Raw genomic sequence first — 16,856 nt, 5'->3', positions numbered from 1 at the left:
CCTGTTTCTTTGATTGAAATGTGATGTTCACGAAAGTCGCCTCGATGGATAAGATAGAATTAATATACGTGGCTGTGGTATTTGTTTTTTGCTGAGTTCCGTAGTTTTTTTTTAAATTGTCCTCCAAAGTTGTCTCAAATTAAAGTCTTGAAAAGTGTCACGACAGGCCTTCGCTCGAGTGAAATTTCATTTCCGTAAAACTTTGAAAAATAAAGAGATCCCATCAAACGGATTGTGGTTTTAGTATAGGCACATGAATGTCTTACAACCCACAAGAAATGAGGGAAATCTGTGTCTCAAGCAAAATTGACCGGACCGCTTTTACAGAGACACACTCTTAAAAGTCGGAGTAAAAACAATAGAACCGTTGCAATATCGGATTAAAAACTTGAATCGCTCAAATACAAACATATTAGAAGTTTTGTTGCGTAGTATCGCTGAGTACTTTAGAAGCCCTTAGGGCGAGTCAAAATACAAATAACGAGTAAAAATACTCAGCGATACTGCACAACAAAACGTCTAATAAGTTATTTGTTATCCAACACGCCAAATTGTTATTTCAGTGCGGGCGAATTTCGCGGATATTTCATTTACTGGGAGTGCGTGACAGAAGTATGCGAAGCGGAACGGAATTGGCGCGTTGTCGTGTTGCTGTTTCTACTTTCTTCAATGAATGAAGAAATTTCCTAGTTGTCTGACTGTTATTCTTCGTTCGATCAATCTAATAGACTTGGATCTATATTTGCCAGCCATTCCGACTTTTCGTCTTTGGAAATATGTTTCAAATTATCCGCCATTTTTTCCAATTCTTCGCTTTCGCGATGCCAGAAAACCTGCCTAACTGGTTCTCTGGAGTACAAATACCGCGTGATATTTGCACTCATCCATGGCGTTATTTCTACTCAACGGAGAGTAGTTGGATAATAATTGGATGTTACTATTTTTTTAAAGCTGCCAAGGAGACCACAGGACTTGGTAACAGGCTGCTTGATAACCGACAAACGGTCAATTCACGAGATTAGCATGGATTAACAATTCAAATTCAAGAGATTTGAATGGATAATGAGCGTCAAAAGATATAGTCTCGCCCATAATATTGTTATTGTTGAATTGAAGGTACGGTAGTCTCTCTCTTGCAGGAAGATGGCTAGTTTAGGGATCCCTCCTTTGCCTGGTTCAGCTGGTGATTTGATAGTTTTCCACAGAGGCTTGTACAAGCACTATGCAGTCAATGTAGGAAATGGATACATCGTCCACGTAACGTCTTCTGATTTTAACGAGCTGACTTCCGCGGACGCTAAGTCTGATGAAGCATGGAAATTTGAGAGAAGTTCCGTTTGTTCAACCTTCGACAAAGCCGTCATAAGGAAAGAAAAATACAAAGATTACGCTAAGCCAGGGAATCAAGTGTATGTAGAAACACATGCGGAGAAAGCATTTCCCTCCGAAGTGATTGTAGAAAGGGCCAATTCCAAAGTTGGTCGAACGAATTATAACTTCATCTGGAATAACTGTGAGCATTTTGCTCGCTGGTGTTGTTGTGGTGAAGCGATAAGCATACAAGGCGATAATTTTACTTGGGCTACGGCTACTAGCAGCGGTCTTTTTATTCTTTGGAAATTAGCAACCAGAGAGAGGAGAGTCTGAGAACTGCATCAGTGTTGAGGATCGAATTATTTTTGGTTAGTTAATTTCTCTTCATTTGTTACCTTAATGCTTGAGTCATAGATTGCATCAATTTGATTATGTTTATTATTCAATACTCGCTTATTAGTTTCGTTTTACCTTATGTGTATGGTGCTGTTATTCCACCTGAGGGTTTCTTAATTAAGAGTGAGATATTGCATCAGATGCTACAAAATATTTATCTAGAAAGAGACTTTAGAGCATTTACAAGGTAAAAAACTATGTAAATCCGAGTAAACGTATCATTAAAAACAAACAAGCATTTCTTTTGTCTTGCGTTGTGCTCAAAATGTAACTATTTGCGCTGTGTGCGTATGTTTCTTTCTTCTTTTTTTTTTTCGCAATTTGTAGAGGGAGACTGAATAACTTGATGATAAGACGTGGAGTAAGGTATTCCATGATTTAGATATGTGCATCGCGTAGGTGTAGAATGTGCTAAAACAAAGAATGAATTGAAGACAGTCATCGAAATTTATTTATTATTTAATTTGCGGTCAAGTGAACCAGATTTCCAAGCTGCATCCAATCTGACTAATATATAGATTTAGCCAGCCTAAAATCGGAGTTCCCAAGTTCGTAATATTGATGATAACATAAATTAAAAGATGGATTGACAAGGAAGCAGTAAAGTACCTTCAAGAAAGGAAGCACTCTTCATTTATTAAATTATAATATAAAACCTGTTGTATGTCAAAGTGCATGTTGTACACTGTATCAGTAATGTTATTAAGTACAATGCACTTTAAAAGAGAACGGAACACCTAAATTCATAGTGAATTGGGTACCCATTCCTATGTTAAGTTTGAATGCAATTCATTTCTAATTATAACATACAGTAAATTACAATCACGTAAATGGAAGATAAAAAGGCCCCATAGTTTTTCCACTCTCAAGCTCAATTTAAATTTGAAAGGGGACACTCTTATCATTAGTAATATATAGGTATCCCTTCTGTTATAGAAAATTTTGGCTGTTCCTATGGTACATAGTAGATCACAATCATAATCATCCTGTCCATAGGGGTCATTATACAACGAGTACTTTTTCAAACAGTGCTGAAAGGAGAAGGGGATACCTGAAACCCCAGTGAATTGGGTATATCCAAATTTGCATGGAACGCACTCTCATGAAAATCTTTGGAGGACCTCTAAGAACCTTTAAAGATCTTCATGAGTACCTTTGAGGATCCTCCACAGGATCTTCATGAAGATCTTTGAGCAATCTATGAGGATTTTCTTGCAACACTTATGAAGATTCTCAAAGATCTTTATTGGATTTTGACAAGAATTTGGACAACAATCCTCAAAGATCTGGGTTGGAACATTGAAGATAACTAAAATTCTGAACAAGATCTACCAAGATCTTGAAGGATCTCTTATCTTCTTGCAAAGATCTTAAAGGATCTCTTATTTTCTTGCAGAGTCATCAAGGATCTTCTTTCCTGTTGCTAAGATCTTCAAGGATCTTCCAAGATCTTTAACAAACTTCCAGAGAACGTGCGAGGGAAACTCAACAATTTTGCCCAAAATATGTGAGGATTTTTGATGAACATTCTTTATCATGATGATAAGCCTCGAAAGAGTTAAATTTCTAAATTGCAACTACAAAAAGTTATTTATACCAACCAATGGTATTAAACGAAAAGCAAAGAAAAGGAAAGAAAAAATATGCAAGGAAAGTTGCAAGGACAGTTTGTGTAGATTTACAAAACAGTGAGGTCTAATAAAAATCTTTTAGTGATTTTCTTCTAAAAAAATATTTTTGCATAGCAATTGCTATTTGGATGCAGTAGTTAATCAATAAGGTTCTAACTAAGGAATAATAATGTAATTAACACAGGGTTAACTAAGCAAATATAACTTCTAATAGGAGACCTACTTTCATGACGGTAGGAAAAGTAGAAAAAAAAAAAGAGGATAAAACTTGCTGCAAGTTGTTAAAATCACAAGATCTTCAAGATTCATGTACACTGTTGCAAGATATTTTTAACTACGATAACTTATAACATACTGCACAGGATATCCTGCAAGATACAAATACTCAGCCAGCAAGCTAAAACTTAATCATGTCAAGAAGTGCACTAGAAATCTAGAGGAAGTTTCATTATAACACTGATTTATTTCTTTTCCTAGTTGTATTTCCATCCACTAATTACAAAGTTTTGATTATTCAAAGTAAAGTATATATTTATCACAATATATTTCTTTTATATACACAAAGGTCTAAGGGGAAATTACTAACTGTCTGCTCCCAGGAGACCAACCTTTCTCCTTTCTATAAGGAGGGAGGTAAATACAATCTAAAACGATATTACAGTTGAAAAATATATTTTGATATGTATTGTATTATGTGTGCTCTGGGTTGGGATTAAACTTTTTCTGGTGTCTCTATGCCCTCTCATTGAGGTGTGCGCTGTATACATGTATAGGTTAGGAGAAGAGAAGGGAAGACAAATTTTAGGACTTAGTCTAGTTTATGCTTAATTCATAATGAGTGTCTTGAATGATAGAGCTTATGCTTGTTACAAGTAATTAAGATGTTTTTCATGAAAAAATTTACAAAATTATTTAGAAAGTTATTTGCACAACGAGTTTTTCATATCCCAGAGATTCAATGCTGCCAAGATACATGTCTTGACTCGTAATAAATTTCTGATAACATTTCTAAGGTCGCTAAAGCATCAATACGAAAATTTCCCACACACACTCTGTACACCTAGTATATAAGTCAGACAGACTCACAGCTTATTGAAAAGTAAAAGAATTTGGTCATTTCCTCAAACGCGAAATCTAAACAAGTAGGAAAATTCTCCTCCTGTGAGTGTCTCAAATGCGAAGAATGTCACATGGAGCTGCTGACTAATTGCTCTTTTCAAGACTCTCCTCGACAAACGAACTCTTTCCTTCATCAACCATAATCTCAAGTGTGTGAATCCAATTTGGATGACAATTTTCTGACAAGCAATTATTATTTTTTTGTCCACGAAAATGGACTTCAATTCATTCTTTGCTTTAACCCATTCTACATATATCTAAATAATGGAATACCTTACTCCGCGTACGATCAAGTAATTTTCCTCTACTTACGAACCGCAGTTTCATTTAGTAAGCACACAGTTTCATTTGGTAAGCATTCCCTTCGATATTTAGGTCCTATTCTGTGGAGTAAGCTGTACAAAAGTGATAAAACATGTGAATCATTAAGTGATTTTAGAAACCGAATGCGTAATAGGGATTTGACATGTATTGTTAATGATGGATGCAGAGGATGTTATCTGTGTAATAGTTGATGTCTCATCAGAAATAAAAATAATATATATATTTTATAATAATAATTTTAGCATTTTTGCATTGAGCATCTAGTATTTTAGCTAACTATTGTATTATGTTTAATGAATTGTACTTAGTAATTATTTTATTCTATTAATTGTAGGTGTCCCGTATTAGTAGAGAGCTTGCCCCCTCGGCTAGCTAATTTTCCTGACATTCAAATAAAGTTTCTATCTATCTATCTATCTATCTATCTAATAATTACATTGTGAACACATCGTAAAGCTTAGTCAAGTTCAGATCATCGTGTGAGACTAAAGAGATGCTTTTTTGTTTCTAATTATAAGTTTTCTCGGAATTACATATTCTCAGTTTTCATCTTGTAATTACTCTAAAATCTCTTTTGAGATCAGCGCTTTCAAGTATCTGATGCAATATCACCTCCTTAAAAAACCGTCAGGTGGAATAACAGTAACCTACACACAAAGTAAAACGCAAGTACTGAGTGAGTATTGAATAATAAACATTGTCAAACTGATGCAATCTATAATTCAAATATCAACGTAACAATTAAAGAAAAATTCATCAACCAAAAAGCCATTCCATCCTCAACACTGATGCAGTTCTCAGACCTTCTCCTACTCGGTTGGTAATTACCAACCTAGTAGATTGGATATTACAATATCCAAATAAGGACACCTATGAGAATCGTCCTCCACGCAATATCGACTTGATCGCTATGCTCTTCACCATAACAGCACCAGCGAGCAAAATGCTCACAGTTCCTCCAGAATAAGTTATAATTCATTGGACCAAGATTGGAATTAGCCCTTCTTACAATATCCTCGGGGGAAAATGGTTTCTTTCCTCGTGTTTCTACATACACTTTATCCCCTGTTTTGAAGTAATCTTCGAACTTTTCTTTCTTTATGACGGCTTTGTCGGAGGTTGAACATTCTTTACCTTTGCAAGCGTCAATAGTCAGATCAGAAGACGTTACGTGCACAATTTCTCCATTTCCTACATTGCATAGTGCTTGTACAAGCCTCTGTGGAAAACTATTAAATCACCAGCTGAACCAGGCAAACGAAGGTTTCCGGCTGAATTACCCATTTTCCCACAGAATGAATATTAGACAGTGAAAGGTCTGTGAAAGAGCGAGAGTACCGTAACTTCAATTAAATGATAAACGATATTATAGGCGAGACTATATCTTTTGACGCTCATTACCCATTCAAACCTCTTGAAATTGAATCGTTGATTCATGCTGATCACGTAAATTAAATGTCTGTGATACCGGACGTGCGATGATGCCACTAGCTGAAATTCTTGTTAATCATATTTTCTTAATTCGTGCAGTTTTAGATTTGTTTTGTTCATAGTTAAGTTGGGTGCACCATGGAAATCTGGTTCACTTGACCGCACAAGCATTACGCTAAATAAATTTCGATGACTGTCTTTAATAGGCTATTTTCGATGTATTATAAATTTAACATGTCTCCCGAAGCTTGGGGAATAAGACAAAGGAAATCAATCATGATTCTTTCCTCAACTTCGATGTGATTTCTTTTGTTTTATTCCGCCAAGCCTTGGAGCCAAGTTTGAATTTTAATATATCAAAAATGGGCGATTCATTCTTTGTTTTAACCCATTGTACATTATCCGGTGTGCATATCTAAATTATGGAATACCTAATTACTCCGGCATGGGATAAAATATTGACTGGACTGGATTATATTTTGGACCATTTTTTGGAACATTTTTTGGACCATTTTTTGGACCATGTTTTGGACCACTTTTGGGACCATTTTAAAAGGAGGGAAGCACACCATTGATACCCAGGGAGGGGTGGGTGCAGTCTATAATTACTGAGGGAGGGGTGGGAGGCAAAGTGCTATTACTCAGGGAGAGTGGGAGGTGGTTGTAATAGCACACACTACTGGTAATAGAGCTTTTACTCAATCGTGCAAATCATTTTAATCGGTTTTCGACTGACTTTTTGTACATCAAAATTTTTTGCGCTGGGCCACGGCGTTTCTTATATTTTTGTCATACGAAAGCGAAACTGCCACGTAAACACTGAACTTAAATTTTAACTGAAAATATCTCGTTTACGATCCTCCACTGTTGAGTTATGCGTGTGCCTTTTGAGTCGACTTGTGCATCGTCAATTTTCCTTTGTGTATACAGTATGTAATTAGTAGATCTATCTATCTTCCTTTGTCATTGATGTTATCAGACGAGATCACAGAATTTCCGGTCCTTAGTCCTTGACTTAGCAGCATATAGAATTCACAGGCGCTATCGCAATTTTGACGTTTATAATTATACGTTTATCTTATAAAATCATTTTTGCTACAATCGGAAAAAGCTCCGGCTTCTTATTCCCTCGGGTTTCTCGAGAAAACAGACCTCGAAAATGCAGACCGCAGACCGGAAACCTCCAAAACGCAGATCTCGAAATCGAAGACCTCTAAAACGCGGACCTCTAAAACGCAGACCTCTAAAACGCACACCTCGAAAAATTTCTCTTAGACATTTGGAAGAGAACCTTACGGTGGCCCACAACTGTCACTGCGAAAAGAAATCGCTCACTGTGAAAAGAAATTGCTCACGGCAAAAAGAATTACTCACGGCAAAGAAAAATTGCTCACGGCGAAAAGAAATTGCTCGGGGAGAAAAGAAATTTCTCACGGCGAAAAGAGATTTATCACGGCAAAAAGAAAATACTCACGGCGAAAAAGAAAACTCAAAAACGCATGGGTAGGGAGGATTCGTTCGAGTTGGCTCGGATTACATTATGCAACACGCCATCTTGGAGCACGATGTTTTGCGGCACCTGCGAGCAGTGTTTACGGAATGAACACAAGTAAAGATCGTAGAGGGGTTTAAACATCTCAGCTTTTGGGTTTTGAAAGGGAGCCTACCTAGCTGATGTTTTATTAAGAGGTTCAAAAGGTTTTTTTCTCTTTTCCTGAGCACCGCATTTGGGAGCGAATCAACTAAAGTAAAGTGAGTCTGGGATCAATAACAAATTTCAAACCCGTAAGATAGATTAAAACGATCAATTTGTCATAGAGGTACTATGATTTTTGTTGCTAAGGCAACGCTAGCGGTTGCTTAAAAATCTGAAGTTCTTGAATTCCTCCCTGAGTTTTCCCACATTTGGCGTAGGGCCTTTCTCCTGTACGTCTATTCAATACATGATACCTCACAGTGCATAAGCAAACATCAGTCTTTAAAGACCGTCGTGTAAAAGTCTCTCTTTACAATTGGTAGGTTCAAATCCCATACCTCTGTAGCATTGCGAGCAAAACTTGTCTTCATTCTAAAAACACTGCCCGCAGGTGCTGCAAAACATCGTGCTCCATCGTGCCGGGAGGAAATTTTTCCTTCGTGAGAAATTTCTTTTCGCCGTGAGTAATTTCTTTTTGCCGTAAGCAATTTTTTTTTGCCGTGAGTAATTTCTTTTTGCATAGAGCAAATTCTTTTCGCCGTGAGCGATTTCTTTTCGCCGTGAGCGATTTCTTTGCGCCGTGACAGTTGTGGGCTACAGTAGAACCTTGGTTCACACCCAGACGTCTAAATTACGTCGAGCGGGGGACAAAACCAACCATAGATGGCTCCTGAAATAGACATTCCCTAGTTTCAAGTCGCGGTGTACTACATTTCTTGAATGGAAAAATTCAAGTCCTTCAGCGATATCAATCGCTGCCTTGAGTTTTGTTTATATTGTTCCTTTGTTCAAGTCAGGATCTCTGCAAGCAGTCAGTTTGTTGCATAGGATCTAGTAGACTTCTGCTAAGTTCTGCTGAGTAGCGCATTCAAACTTAAAAGATCTGACATCAATTTGTAAACCCTGAGCTATTTGGAGTACAGAAATGTGTTCAATGTTATGTTTTGATTTGGACAATTTCTTTCTGTTGTGTGTTATTACAGATGCAAGGCATGATCCGAGTAGATCAGCAGCACACACCACAGTGTCAGTCCTTTCTCTCTCGCAAGATGTTTTTTAACTCTAACTTTTTGTATGTATGTTGAACCTTGGTACACTCAATGCTATTCCTGAAGTATTGTCATTTTTACTGATTCTGTTTAGGACCAAAAAAGTTCTAGGAGATCTAAACTGGAGTAGGGCCAGTAAAACTTCAGCAGTGAGCCGTGAAGTCCCTATAACAAAGGAGCTGCTGACATTTCTAACTGAGACCCACAGTATGATGCATTTGCATCCTCAAAAATATCCTACCATTGATCTAGTATGAATATGGAGCACAGAAGTATCTTTTAAACTGCAACTACAGTAATTTTTTTTTTGGTTTTTCATTTTTTTTTTAAGGGTTCCGTGTCTCAGAGGTGGCACATGACTGTGTTGCAGCTGAAACATGGTTCTTATCCAAAGGAATGCTAAATTCCTTTGACTCTTCGCACGGTACCAAGTATACACTATTGCTTGAAAATTAGCCTTTCATTGTTAGTAATAGTTTTTTATTATATTTTAACAGGTGCGAAGGCTGTGACCAAAGGAAGAGTTAGCGACCCTATGTAGACCACTGACCCCTATACCGCTGACGGAGTACCGGGGACGAGGGAAAAACTGTGATCGAACAGCCATGCTTCTTAAAGTTAATGTTTACTATTTTATCTACTTTACGAGCAATTCGTAGGAGGATAAGCCTTCCATTACTTAATTTGTGAGTACGTTACTGTTATTTACAGCTATACTTGTTGTTCTGGTAATTCTAGTTTGTATTTTCAATTGCAGAATCTCTTCTACAGTGTTGTTCGAAAATAAAGCTGTAACATTGAGGAGAATTCTTCATGTAGAATAGATCAAATTCGGCGAAGAAGTCCACAATTATCACCAATCACGTAACAAGAACTGACAGAAGAAGACTCTTATACGTCAGATATGGTCGTTTTAAGCTGCACGTTCCCAACATGTGGTTTCAAGACTCCCCACGCGTCAGAGGAGGTGACCACCGCATTGTTGCAAAACCATGGACTCACTCATCAAGCCGGATCAACCGCTGAACAAGCACCCAGTGCACCAAACCCGCGCGGCCCACCTCTAGAACGACCTCGAATAGACGTCCACGTATCAACCGAAGATTGGAACATCTTTGTCAGACGATGCGACATATTCCAGCAAGGCTGTGGTATCACGGAGGCGTTAGCCCTAGCCCAGCTCTTTCATTGTGTAGGCCCTCAACTCAGCGATAACATCTTCAAAACCAAGCCAGACGCAAGTACTAAAGGGACATTGAAGCAACTACTGGAAACCATGCGCTTATTAGCCGTTAACCCAACAAGTTCACCGGATCCCTAGCCAAAACGACAATCACCAGGCCACCACGTCAAAACATCCTGCGAAATCAGTGGCCTCACATGCACTTGCACTCGGCGTGAAACTACCTTGGAACGCCTCACTGAACTGCCATTTGTGTGTGCACCTGAAAACAACGAGAGGATGAAGAACTGGCTGCTACGGAGGTATGCGTCATCGATAGTCAACTCGTGTCCCACCAGACGCTACCATGAATAGAGGGACCCGAGATAGAAGTGCACGTTGACCCAAATGCAAAACCAAAGGCATGCCACCCCCCTTCCACTATACCAATACACTGGCAACAACAGGTGTTCGACGATCTTCTTCGTGACGAGGCCCTCGGGGTCATCGAGAGGGTGCCATACGGTGAGCCCGTCACATGGTGTCACCGAATGGTTCTGACTAGAAAACACGATGGTTCGCCACGCCGAACCGTTCAGTTGTCGCCGTTAAACAAGTACTGCAAACGGGAGACGTTCGCAACAGAATCGCCCTTCCATTCAGCGCGCCGCGTTCCTAAGGATAGCTGGAAAACGTCACCGACGCATGGAATGGCTTCCACATCGTCCCCCTGCGCCACTCCGACGGCCATTTGACAACGTTTATAACACCATTCGGACGATGGCGTTACACACGGGCACCACAGGGGTTTCTCTCATCCGGCGATGGTTACAATCGACGCTTTGGCGCAATCCTCTCCACATTCCAATGGAAAGAAGGTTGCGTTGATGACACGCTACACAACATTTTTGAAAGCAAGGATGGTAAATGCCACATTTGCTCCTACATTTGGGTAGTAAATGTAGGAGCAAATATGGCATTTACCACCACTGCTCTGTCTTTGCTATATGTTTGCACCAAATTTGCTCAGATTTGCACTGCGCAAATATGATGTAAATCCGTTTTTTCGTGCAGTGCACGTTGCGTAAGAGACCCTGGGGGACAACTCATTGAGACACTTGTTACGCATGGTCGACCGAGGGGAACTAGACTCCGATCCGGAGGACCCCGAGCTCTCGGCTTTCTGGCCCATTCTCAATACGATATACATTGATGATGGCGTCCTGATATACAAGGACAAGGTAGTGGTGGCGCCCACACTCCGCCCAAAAGCACTGCAGCACTTACATGTGGCCCACCAGGGTAGTTCAACCATGGAGCAGCACGTACGCAAGGTAGTCTACTGGCCGGCAATGTCACGTGAAATCCGTTCTACCAGGAACAGATACGCCGACTGCAACAGAAACACGCCCTCACAGCCATCACCACCACCGATCCCCTCTCCTCCTCCTTCCACACCATTTGAGACTGTGTTCGCCGACTTCTTCCACCATCTGGGAGCCTTAACCACGACAGCTCTATACGTGCTATTCTCCAACTACAGAACACCCCGGACCCGGACTGCAACCTGTAACTTGGTGAAATCGTGTTTGGTCGTCCTCTGCGCGACACCCTCTGATTTACAAACAGACTGGAGAAGTTCCCGAACCACAACATCCGTCCGCTGTAGCACGAGGCATGGGCAGCAAAAGGGGACGCCGTCCGAGCCAGAATGTCCAGGACAACAGAATCCCTCAGGGAGCACACACAGCATCTTCGCCCTCTGTGCACAAGAGAGCGGGTTTTTCTCCAGAACCAGCAAGGGCCAAACCCAAACAAGTGGGACCGGTCTGGAGTCGTACTGGAAGCCAAGGGCCATGATCACTATACCGTGAAAGTGGATGGATCTGGAAGGGTCTCCCTACGAAATCGTCGTTTCCTTTGGGCATACACACCCGCCACACCATGCATCGGGACCCCCACTACACCATGCATTGGTCACCAGGACTCCTTGGTCACCCAAAAACCCTCTTCACCAGACCCCGACACGGTACAGCCTGCTACCCAGTTGGCGCCTGCTGCAGCCGCTACGCGACACACTAAGGAAACTGGAACTGCCCGCCCAGGCCAGTGGCCACGTCGCCTGGCAGCTCGGCGAGCCCAAATTCGGACGAGACGCACAGTACAGTGACCATAACAGAAGTCCCCCGGCCCGCCGACCTTTGCTCTCGAAGAGAATGTCGCCCACCGAAACGATACGTGCCTGAAACAGGCACCTGGGTGGCGAAGTCCGTTCATCCTTGATCACCCATTGTCTCACGGACTGGGGTGAGGGATGAAGAGTTAGTGACCCTATTTAGACCGCTGACTGGTATACCGCCGACCGAGTACCGGAGACGAGGGAAAATCTGTAATCGAACAGCCATCCTTCCTATAGTTAATTTTTATTTTCTTATCTACTTTGCGAACAGTTCGTAGGCGAATAAGCCTACCATTACTTAATTTGTAAGTACGTTACTGTTATTTACAGTTATACTTGTTGTTCTGGCAATTCTAGCTTGTATTTTCTATTGTAGAATCTCTTCTACATCGTTGTTCGAAAATAAAGCTGAAACATCGAGAAGAACTCTTCACCAAGGCAATAAAGAAAGTCGCCTCTGGACCATAGAGAGATGAGGGCTCAAAGTGGTTTTCTGAATTGTCAGACAAGGGTAAGAAGTCTTTTTTGTGAGAATAATCAAAATATATTTTCTCTCAATGATTATTATGCTAATGTAAAATTCCTTCCTGATTAAAGATGAATACAATAGAATATTGTGAATATTTCTCAGTTAGAAGTACAAGGATTCATGTGTACTTCTGCATGAAGAACAGTTCACGAGAGAAAAATATTTCGGGCTAACCTGCTGATTTTTGCTGACCATTATCAGGTAATTTTAATGACTGTTTATTGAGAAAATAAGATGTAGTCATAATGTATAATGAGTTTTTCTCAGGTTACCTCTTCAAAAGAGCGATGTCATGTAGATCAAAATTACTATTATTTTTTGTTGTTGTTGTGAGAACATTGAGTTGGGTAATTCTAAACAAATTGCACAATTTTCTATCAAAATGGAAAACCACAAGCATTATACTTGCTATTATTAATACTGACTTATTAATTTGAATTTCTGTAACTTTCTATTTATTACTCAGGGAAATCATATCAATCGCCACGCAGAGTCGCGGTGCAAGCAGACTGGCTATGTAATGAGCCAAAAGGTTTTAACTAAACCTGACGCCGTAGCTGCGTATAGAAAAGCCATTATGGGCACCTCAACATATACACATGCATCTGACTACATGCGGGTAATTCATTGGCACTTGCTACTGTATTTTCATGTTTCTTTGCATGAAAAAGTTTGCCTCTTCCAAATTAGTGATGTTACAGAAAAGTCAAAAAAGAGTTTAAAAAATTCATATTCAGAAATAAGTCACTCAAAATATGTTACCTTCTAGAGTGTAGGGAAACACTAGATTGAATCTCTCCATTCAGTGATGGCCATTTATGATGCAAAGCAGATCCATAATGGAGATGACACTTACAAAATGCACACGGAGCTTGCCATGCTTGACTGGATAAAAAGCTTATGCTGTTGTTAATTCTGCACAATTGCTTTGGCACTTTTGGATGCTCTGCTTACTCTTTCTTGACTTATTTCTCTTAGAGAATGAAAGCGTGAATAGAGAAGCATCATCTCTGCAGATGTACCAACATGCCAGGCATCCGAATCGCCTGGCAGAGACTAGGGTGCTTACTTCAAAGACATTCAAATTCTGGGAAACTATCTGGTCTACCTTTTTTATTCTAAACAACTGATGTCTATTCGGCTTTCCAGTGATTCTGATTGTCTCTGATAATCTTAAATGGGAGCCCAAATATCTTGTAAAAGATGTGAAGTAACCAGGGAGGAATAATTCCACCAACTATGAAATGAAACCTGTAGTTCTAGAAGAATTACTCCTTTCAAAACATTCTTATGCAGGTCAGTACATTTCTTCGGAGTTACGCAAGGCTACATTTTGGGAAACGAAGGGATAGAAACATGCATGCGACGCCAACTGTCGCATCATTGGAAAAAAAATGGTTTCCGATTGTTTTCTAATTGGGAAAAAAATCCGCTATAAATCACGACCGGAGATTTACAAGTTTAAGCGAGCGTTTCAATATTGGTGATACATTATCCCAGTCACTGTTAGTATCGAACTGTAGTCCCAAGCTACAATATTGTAATGTAATGTAATGTAATGTAATGAATTGTTCTGATGGTAAAAGAGCACACATTATCGTTCTATCCGGAAGATTAAAAAAGAAAAGGAAACGAACCATGTGGTAAGGAAGCCGAACCAACTGACTCATTTGGGGACATCGACACCCTGACATTTCGAAGGGAATCTGCCGCCGACGGCGATTCACTTGCGCGCTCCAGCATTTCACCTGCAACGGTCGCTTCACTCTGAGTTTTTCTGCGCTTGGGTGCTACCACTTCTCCTTGCATTGCTTAAGAAAGGCGAGGAACATTTCTTCGTCTTTGTTCTTATTTTTATGGTCATCTAAAGCTAGTCTTTACAAACAGACATGATATTACGCCATGGAAATATCGCTTTCATGCTCCACTCGATAACCATTGTCTTGTGAGACATCATCATAAGTGCAGCGCGAGGATCCCTTTCTCATGATAGATTATAGCAGATCAGTATGGAACAGAATAGAATACAAAGCATAAGATGCGATAGGATAAGGCTGGCAGAAAGTTTATGAAAGGGTAAGATGGAATGGAATAGGATAGGATAGGTTAGGAGGGAAAGGGATGGCATAGCACGACATAACAGCACAGCTCAGCGAAAGACCGCATAGCACTATTGGTTATTGTAGGTGGCTGTAGGTGGCTTTAGGTCGCTCCATGTTTTATTGCTTTCGTATTAAAGGCACGTTTTATGAACAAGAGCTCCAAAAGACGAAACTGCTTTGATAAGAATGATACAGCGAATGGTTTGATTTATAAAAAAAAAAGGAAAAATAAAGGCAGATAGAACTTTGCTTGTATGTGTGATTATTCAATGCAAGGCAGCCTTCGTCTTCTTCTGATGCTTGCATCATTTAATTCCAAAGCGATAGACGTACGGGCTACTGAGCAGGTACATGTGCAGCAATCAACGAAGTTTGTCGGATTTATCGCCCTAAAGCGAATACAGTAACACTCTTTTTTTACTCTAAGATGAAGACAAAACAATGAATTCTCAAGTAACCTTGGGTAGCCAGCGAATAGGTAACTTCTCTGGGATGAGTTATAAATAAAAATACGTGGCTGTAGGTGGTTTTAGATAGTTCTAGATCGTTCGATGTTTTCGTACTTACATGTTTGCGAATGGCTGTAGATGTTTTTGAGGTGGTTGTAGGTGGTTTTTAAAATTTTTGAGGTGGTTGTAGGTGGTTTTTAAAATTTTTGAGGTGGTTGTAGGTGGTTGTAGGTGGCTGTAGGTGGTTTTGGGTGGTTTTCGGTCATTCCATGTTTTATTGCTTACTTATTCAAGGCACGTTTTATGAACAGGAGCTCCAAAAGACGACGCAGGATGTATGTAGAATTAAAAAGGTTATCAAAAGAAAACGGTGATAAATTCCTTGTAAAATGGAAAGGGTACCCTTGATGAGTTTATAGATTTATAGATTTGTAATGTGTCAGGCGCGCGGGCGAGCCCGCTAGTGCGTTCCAAGGTCGCTATGGGTCGGTTTGGCTAATATCAAGCCTTGTCAGAACGTCTAGCTTAAGAAAAGCGGACGTTTACGACTCCCGAAGGAGAAGGAGAACTGATATGAATGATATGGAATTCAGAGAAAATGGAAACGTTTGTAGTAGTTATGTAACGCTTGACGTCACATAACTCGTTACGTAGCCAAAAACTGTCATTTCCTGTTGCCTCAGCTGATGTTTTGAAGAATCTCTGCGACTGATTCCACTGATTTTTGGATGGTGGTACTGGTCTTGTTGATTGGGCTGAGATCAAATCTGTGCGATCAAATTGCATAACCTTGGCGTAATTTCAGGGAGCGAGCACACCATTTTCACTGTTCGTTCTCTATTACACCGCACGCTTCGTTTTATTGAGTGAACGCTGGAACAGACTACACAATAATAAAAGATGTATGTACGAGGATAGTTTAGCTCTTTCTTCTTACTTTTTCTTTCAGTTCTCATGAAAAAAGGGCAAAGGTGTATCAAAAAAGGTCGTGAGGTGTTGTCAGAGCCCCCTCGACAAGAAAAAGCAATAATTTATGATAATGAAACGACTAGGTTTGTTATCTAAAGCTAGTAAAACGAAAATTCAACCACCTCCCTCCCCCACCCTCTCTAAATGCGTGATGATTAAAAAATCAATAGGCCATCTTTTTCTTTTTGAAGGGGGCGAATCATTTGGTTTTGAGGGGGAACGGAGAGGAACGGAGTATTAGGGTGGGTCACGCGAAAAATTGACTGCTGTTTAATATCCAGCTATGGTCACAACAGTGAGCAGCAGATCAACTATAACATCTAGTTGTGTGATGATTCGTAAATCAATAGGACAAGTCAGGGAACGGTCGTTATTAACCGGCTGTGGAGGAGGGGGGATGTTCGATGGTTTTAGGGAAGACCGGAGGGGGAACCGTGACAGGGTGCAAAGAGGGTCCACTGAAAATCGATCGTCGGTTAACTGCCAGTGAGAGGCAAGGGAATCAT

General features: G+C 40.2%; 1 long non-coding RNA gene and 1 pseudogene across 1 annotated transcript; both read left to right on the top strand.

The window, feature by feature from the left end:
- The first annotated feature begins 1,643 nt into the window (after positions 1–1,643).
- On the top strand, positions 1,644–5,196 carry LOC111341276 (uncharacterized). The gene is made up of 2 exons (XR_015991721.1): positions 1,644–1,682; positions 3,107–5,196. It is a non-coding gene; the product is annotated as an uncharacterized LOC111341276 (long non-coding RNA).
- A 6,894-nt stretch (positions 5,197–12,090) lies between these two features.
- On the top strand, positions 12,091–13,960 carry LOC148722936 (uncharacterized; annotated as a pseudogene).
- The last annotated feature ends 2,896 nt before the right edge of the window (positions 13,961–16,856 follow it).

The sequence above is a fragment of the Stylophora pistillata genome, chromosome 9 (genome assembly GCF_964205215.1).
Source record: "Stylophora pistillata chromosome 9, jaStyPist1.2, whole genome shotgun sequence".
In the NCBI taxonomy this organism is placed as follows: Eukaryota; Metazoa; Cnidaria; class Anthozoa; order Scleractinia; family Pocilloporidae; genus Stylophora; species Stylophora pistillata.
Note: the sequence above shows the minus strand (reverse complement) of the source record. Positions and strands in the feature narration are given on the sequence as shown.